Source organism: Dufourea novaeangliae, unplaced genomic scaffold, assembly GCF_001272555.1.
Source record: "Dufourea novaeangliae isolate 0120121106 unplaced genomic scaffold, ASM127255v1 scaffold25, whole genome shotgun sequence".
Taxonomy (NCBI): domain Eukaryota; kingdom Metazoa; phylum Arthropoda; class Insecta; order Hymenoptera; family Halictidae; genus Dufourea; species Dufourea novaeangliae.
The window spans coordinates 894,016-900,680 of record NW_015373901.1 but is presented as its reverse complement, the minus strand read 5'-3'; positions in this window follow the sequence as shown (position 1 = coordinate 900,680).

Sequence of the window (6,665 nt, the reverse complement as noted above, 5' to 3'; positions counted from 1 at the left end):
CAATGGATACACGTTTGTAATATGAACGAAGTATATAATGCTCCATTGGTGCTAATAATATCCTGAATTAATAGTTTGTCCCTTGCCGCGCGAAGGAGTGTTACGTTTAAAAATTACATTGGATGTCAGGTCTATAGTATATCTCGTCTGTGGTTAAAAGCACTATGAATAACTCTATGAACATCCTTTTATTATTTACCCCTGCAAGATGGCGTTACCGTAAGCTTCGTCTGGTCGCGACACATACCGAGCGCGCGCCGAAGTACAATTGTCGATTACAATTTGTCCGTCGATATGTGGAGAAGCATTTTTATAAAATATACATTAATAGTACACTTTACAATTCTATAAGTTTATTCCTCTACTTTATGTATTACTCCGATGAGATAATCATTCTTAAATATTTTCCACAGTTTTCTAAGTCACGTATAAGGGAAGGCGTGTGTACGCGTCCGTCGGTGTACTCCCGAGGGTTGCTTTTACGGGGGAGAACGTCAGAAGGCGACCTGACGTCACGCATGGTGCGATCGACCAATCGGAGGTGGCGTTCTCGCGACCAGTCAGTTTTCCGGCTGCTAGAGTAAGTGCGACGCCATATTGCCCGTGGCCGAGTGGTGGCGGCCTGTGTTTATATTCGTTTCGTTTTACCACGTTTCGACGGGCCACCGGGAGGTCTCGCGAGTGACGTGTCGAGCCGTGTACGTACGTGTCCGTCTACGCCACCCGTGAAACAGGTCGTCGATTCGCGTGACAATAGTGTACCGTGCGCGATCGTGTGGTATCGAAGTGACACGCCGTGCAATTGTGCTACTCTCATTCGCGTTTCTTCTCCCTTCCGTGAAGTAGTGCCGTTTACGACTCCCCCTCCCTGCCGCCCCCGTGGATCCACCCTCTGCCTACGACATTGTGTTCCGAGGTGCGTCAATCTGACCGGGGATTTATTCGTCGCCAGAAAAGATGCCAGTCCGTAAGCAAGGTGGTAAGCTCACTTATTCTATCGAAACAAAAGCCACCCTCCCAGCTTGTCGATTCCGTGGAAAATCCGGAATCGTCGAGTGGGGAGGGGTGATACGTACGGGTCACTCGGTCAGCTGTCATCTGGCTGTCAGTTGCATCCTTCTTTAGTCTCTCTCTTCCCCTACACCATCTCTCTCTCGCCCCCTCTCACTCTCTTTCTGTTTCTACTTAATACCGATTGTATTGAGTACCACGCGCGATGGCTTTTAATAAACTGACAGAACAACCATATGTACGACCATATATAACCGTCTGATCAACGGCACCCTGACGTAAAGAATTCACGAACTGGTTGTTATTGTTGGTTTTTCTTGTTCCGAGACCGAGTTGCGCACTACGCTCGACCTTGAATTGCATCGTTAATCTAAAGAGATCGTGTGTCTACGGAACAGAAAGAATACCCTACGATGTAATTTCGCGCGCGATTATTAGATGGGTTGTAACGTGCAATGTAACTTGTTGGAGTTTCGACCACGTGCGATGTTGCTTGGTCCGGGGTAGTGCGTGTGTCGTTTTGCAAACTTAGACAGTAATCCGTAGAAAAGAAGGGTTATTATTAAACCCTCGCAGTCTGTTCTGGTCAATATGACCCGAAGGGGATACTTACCTTCTATTCTTCGCGCGATATTACAATAATAATAGATATTTATAATCAATGAGTTGAACGTCGTACTACATATACGTAAGTTTAACAACGGTATAGAAAGCAAAGACGCATTGAATTGGGAATAGAATTGATAATAATATATAAAAAAGTTGAAAATTAACGAACACTTGGCCTAAAGTTTCTAGGAATTATGCGATTTCAATCATTCAATGTACGCAGGACAGGCTGTCTAAATTTAGGTCAAGAATCAGTAAAGAAATCGATATTATCACAGTAGGTGTTCCTCATGATATACATACATGTTTATTTTAAATAGATTTCGTACTAGTACTCTTTATAGATTGCGGTGTGGCTACAGATTCACACAATTTTCAAGTTTGGTAATTGTAGCTGTTAAATGAGCACACGTGATAAAAGATCATATGTAAAATGATATAAACAAGGTGGAAGGGATAACGTGATGCATAATGAGCATGATACATCAAAAATGTTACTATTAAATTTAACCGTAATTGAGGTGAATAAGTAGTAAAATACGAGGGGTTAAGAATGATAAACTTTTGGTTTACGCAGTTGATTTGTACATGTCCTACCATATTTCATTATCATTCGTCCTTTGAGAAAACATTATTTAAACGTAAATACCTTAATAAAAGCATTGATTAGACGGATTCGATGCACGATCTTCGGTCATATCAATGTAGGCCAGTGTAGAATGTGTTGCAATAATCACACGGCTGTTAGTTGGTTGGTGTTTGGACAGTGGCCAAGAAAACGTAATAATTTCAGCTCTGGCTCTTTTGCCACGGTTATGCGACGAGGAACTCACGGCCATGGGCTCGGTCGTCCGTACGTCGTTTTTGATCCCGAGATTTTCTTTTTAAATCTTCTGTGTCTACCTTGCGGTCGTCCGTAACGTGTTCATTTTAATTTCGAGCGAAGTTATTAGTTGTTCGATAATCATACACGTATTCACGATTTTTCCATCAAAGCGTTGTGTGTTCTCGAGCAAATAAACGTTCGACCTTGGCTCGTTCGTACTCTTGTTCGGTGTTGCATTAAATACACCACATCGTTGTAAACTTGGCTGCATTAAATTCTACATATAACGTGTGCAAGTGGACTCTGCGCTTACTAATGAGGAATATAGAATTTCGATGGATACTGAACTTTTAGTAAATTTTCGCACGTATTAATGACTGTACCTAAAGGCAACAGAGCAATTATACCTTAACAATGTAAATATAATTATATTTCTATTACACACTAGACTATATATTGAGTGGCGTAATTGTATAGTCACACTGTCAAACGGAATACATATCTAGTAACAACGATTTCGTTATACAATACAGTAAATGTATTTACTGATAACTAGACTTTAGATTTTCTTACAAAATGACATTTCATCAAGTAATTTTTAAAGACGGGCGCAAATATTGGAATTTCTTTCTTCTTTTTAATATCTTATTAGGTTAAGAATAAAATAGAAAAGTTGTTGTATTTGATAAAAATTTCGTCCTTTACTTGTATTTCACAGAGTGCTATAAATGCAAAAAATCCATAGTCTATGGATAACTATAGCTATTCTTTCAGTAATTATATATCATACTGCTTGTATGATTTTGGATTTCGTACACTGTGTAAATGTTGCTCAGTTATAAATTGTATTTACTAATGGTTTCGACGTAAGTTAAATGCTTAGTTCGTTACCTTCCAAAAAACTCATCCTCACGTGAAAAAGGAGATGAAACGAATCCGATGGCTAAATGGGGACTTTTCATAGCGCTAAATGCTCGTTGTCCTCTTGTGGAAGTACGATGAGAACGAGTACTCTTTCGTACCCACGTGCCAGCAAGCAATTCGCAACCCTCGACGCGCGCGGTACTCCGATCGATACGAAACTTATTTCGAAACCTTTGCCCGCGTCCCTGGAAAACGAATTTTTGCGCGTCAAACGAAACGCTCGTGAAATCGAAGCAGCACCTTCGAACGATATCACGCATGTTTTATAATTGCCATTAATAAATCACCGATAATTCCAACCGTTCTTTGTTAATTCCTTTTTTCCGCGAAGCAAACCAAATATTTGCCGAACAAACGAACAAAAAAAGAAAGGAGAAAGAAACAGATAACACGTTGCATGCTCTCCGAAGTACGATGAGATAGGAATGCAGGTGCAGTTCCGCATCGCGGAGTCTATCGTTCTCGTGGCAGAAAAAAAGCCCCAGCTCGTTACGAAAAATTTTTGGCAAAGGAAATTCGAACACTGTATTGTTCGCGATGACCTATTGCGAGGCTTCGACCATTTCATTTAATATTTCTGAATCCATCGTGAAGCCGGCTCGATCCTCTGTGCCCTTGGATTATGTCGAAACTGTTTCACTATTCCATCGGTGTCCAGTAGACTTGGGTCGTGTGTAATCATACATCGATGCTCTTTACAAGATTAACAAATGTAACGCTTTAAGGATGCATCGGAAATACAATCTTGGACAAAAGTGTATGAAATGTGAAATACTTGCACCTATATCTACGCCTTACGCATATTAAAGTTAGATATAAAGAATTCGAACGATAGTTTGAACATTAGTTGGATATAGGAACTTCGTACTATTTTAAAGGTAGGTCCAATACATCCTTAAGTCTTTAACTGAATTTGTACGTGTATCGTCACTTTCATTATTAACGTTTGTTAACTTTATTCTCATAGTTTTATACGGATTCAGGAGAATTCATCTAATTCCTTGCGTTGAAACCGTCCTATTACTTCCGGGGATGCGATTTCTCATCGTAGAAACGCCCTCGCGTGTTCAATTATACAGATTCACGTTTTAAAACGTGCACACTCGTATATTGGTTCTAATTAAAAATGCCCTTAATTATCATCGTTTCGGTGTGATTTAGAAATTATCACGGTTCGTTACCTGTGTCTGTGTGCGCACCGCGGTTTTCAAGCTTTGAGACGTGATGGACTGCGTTGAAAAAGTTTCTACCCCTCTCTACCCAGGTAGCCCGTAAGACGATATGAACGAGCGCGCGCGCGCGTGAGAGGAGGCTACACCGCGCCGATAGTTTTCAATTTCTGCGGTGCAGGCGCTTCGTAGGCAAAGACGAGGAGAGAGTCAAGGATGGTTTATGGGTCGGTGATTCGCTTACCCTGGCAACCAGCGCGAGGCTTTTATGCATGCCGATGTATGTATATTTTATATCCCGTCGGTCGCCCGTGTCTCTATGTAACGTGAACACCGTTTCTTTATACTTATGCCCGGCATGTTTGAATGCGTGAAATCGTATTAAACGCGAGATCAAATATTATAAACGCGTGTCATTCCCACACGGTGTTCCGTGAGGAGCGTGGTACGATCGCGAGAATGCAAATCGGGGGGCGTGAAACGAAATATTTGTCTGACTTGATTAACCCTAATGTGGTTCCGTTACAATGAAATATTTACCAGCACAATGTTATCGTAAAATGTGTTCATTTAAGTTTGTTGAGTAACACACAGATTTTTTGTCATGTGAAAACACTTCCTTTTATACCTTATTCAACGAGTCGAGTCAGTAATTATAAACAAAGGTAGGTGATTCAAATGAGATAGGGACTGAGACAGTTGCTGCCTGTATCTATTTTTTTTTTATGTATGTCCAGCGATTACTCTGCATCGAATGAGCCAATCAAGGTAAAACCTTTGGCATCTTGCAAGAAATTCTGTAAAGTGGTATCGTTTGTAAAAAAAATTTTCGAGTTTTTTATTATAAACTATTGTTTTCAATTAGAAGTGATGTCCTTCCAAATTGTTGTCCGCAGTACAAGTTTCCTTCGATTTTTTCTTTATGATTACTGCCTAAATAATGATAATGAAAACCATCTTACGTTGGTCCATTGGCCTACTAGTTTTGCATCGTACACCAATGATATATAAATGTATTGTTGTATTTTTAATTTTGTGCCATCTCCGAAAATGTTGCAATCTATGTAATATGCTATTTAGTAAGAGAAAATAAGTTTTCTTAACCGTTGTTGCACCACCGACTCGTCTCGTTGGACAGACCATAGGGTAAGAAAAGTATGTAATCACAACTACTTCAGGAAATAACTAATTATTCTCGAGTATATAAGGAACCAAGGAGACTTGCGAATTCTTTCATCAAACAAGTGTCACTTTCAGACTATCGGTCTTCTGAAGGTTAATTTGGATTTGACTTTGCTTTGTATTTTATCCTATTTTAAAGTTACACGGTAATAATAAATTTGAGGGAAAAAAAACCTTCCCCCGTACGTCGTTAAACTCCGATGTCGCTGAACACGCAAAAGTTCAGAGACTACGAGGGCCAGCCAAACGTTTGTGCGGCAGTTTTCATCGATTCCCTCTCACCCAACGAGATCCGACTTTTCGCTGTTCCCGCGTTCACCTGCGTCCGTGTGCATATTTTTAATTTATCTGTTGGCGCCTAGCCGTCCGTAGTGAGTTTCGGTACGTAAATTTGTAACGGCTCTCCGCGTGCTCGCACACAGGCGTGTGATGTATGTACCGCGAACCGGGGACGATATAGGACGAAAGGGGAGACAGCGTGGCTGATAATGAGAGCAATGAATGGGAAGTGGGGCGAGGGCTTATGTACTTACTCTTCGCGCGGAAATGCGCTCGCCGTTTCGCAGAAACCCAGGCATTTACTTGCCACCTCCTCTACCTATGTACACCTTTTCGCTACCGTTGCCGACGTTCAGAACGCCCGTACAATTGTGTTATTTGTTCGTCTGAACTTTTCTTTCTTTATTGTTGTATTGGGATGCGGTAAATTTTTTCAACGATTCCTAATTTCTTTTTAGGAATTCCGGTTATTGAATCGTGTATATATATGTATGTGCAATATGCTTTTCCTTTAGAGATTCTTATCGATTGTTGATTCAAAATCACATTCTTAGTGGATCCTGGAATTGTTAAAAGATTCTGTAGAAGAGTTTGTAGTAAGAATTGTAAAATAATTTTTGTAATGATTAGACGTTTTCTAAGTTTTTAATCCTTATATTTGTCTA